Source organism: Eimeria mitis, genomic scaffold, assembly GCF_000499745.2.
Source record: "Eimeria mitis Houghton genomic scaffold, Emh_scaff387, whole genome shotgun sequence".
Classification (NCBI taxonomy): domain Eukaryota; phylum Apicomplexa; class Conoidasida; order Eucoccidiorida; family Eimeriidae; genus Eimeria; species Eimeria mitis.
This window is the reverse complement of record NW_013572204.1, coordinates 18331-19567: the sequence shown is the minus strand read 5'-3', so window position 1 is coordinate 19567 and position 1237 is coordinate 18331.

The window sequence follows — 1237 nt, the reverse complement described above, 5'->3', positions numbered from 1 at the left end:
TGTAAATATATATATCATATATATATATATATATATATATATATATATGTATACATATATATGTATATATAGATATATGTATAAATATGTAAGGAGGGCCCCCCCAACTGCCCCGAGCACAGCCCCGCTAGAGACATTTAACACGATATACAATTCACCGTTGAAGGCAATTAATATTAAACATGATAACAAAAATTAAAATAAAATAAAATAAAATAAAATAAAATAAAATAAAATAAAATAGGATAAAATAAAATAATATAAATAAAAAAATAAAATAAAATAAAATAAAATAAAATAAAATAAAATAAAATAAAATAAAATAAAATAAAATAAAATAAAATATAAAAAAAACAAATAGTAGGAATGATCGCTTAAGAAGACAGCTGAGGTGTCGATACACCCGAGACCCCGGCTGCGGTGATACCGTACTGGTGCTCTTTCTGAGTGTAAATTAAATGAAATAAATTAAAATAATAAATTTTAATTTATTTTATTTATTTTATTTGTTTTATTTGTTAATTTCTGCGGTAAAAATCAGTGGTTTGGGGTTCTGGCTGCCGCTCGTGCAGCACACGCGCGAGCGAGCTGCCTATACACCCCAAGAGGGGCCCATGCTGCTGCGGCCTGCTTAGTACAGCACAAACCCAACAAAATAAAATATTAAACGGCAGTATAAGTCTCTTTTCAAGCATTGCTGCTGCTGCTGCTGCTGCTCCAGTTGCTGCTGCTGCTGCTGCTGCTGCTGCTGCTGAGGCGGTGTCCCTCGGGCGCCGGTGAGCGTCTCTGGCGCAGCAGCAGCAGCAGCAGCAGCAGCAGCCACGCTAGCCTGTGTGTGTATGAAGTTTTTGTTTGTAATATTTTAATTTTAAATTATATTTGTCTTTGTCTTTGTCTTGGTTTGCCTGTCGTTTGTCTCCTCGTATCTGCGGGCCCTAACAACCCCCCGGGGTTGAGGGCCCATGGAGAAGCAGCAGGAGACAGCAGGAGACACCCAGCTGCACTGCATGCTGCAGCAGCAGCAGCAGCAGCAGCAAGAACTTGCTGCTCGCGTCTTCGCAGCAGCCGCTCAGCAGCAGCTCCTGCTGCGGCTCCTGCTGCAGCAGCAGCAGCAGCTGCTGCTGCTGCTGCTGTAGACAGAGATACCTTCTGGCCTGATACGTACAGCAGAGTGCCTCACTATGGGATGTTTGGGGTCTGTAGGGGCCCCTGGGCCCTGCAAGAAGCGGCGAGTGTG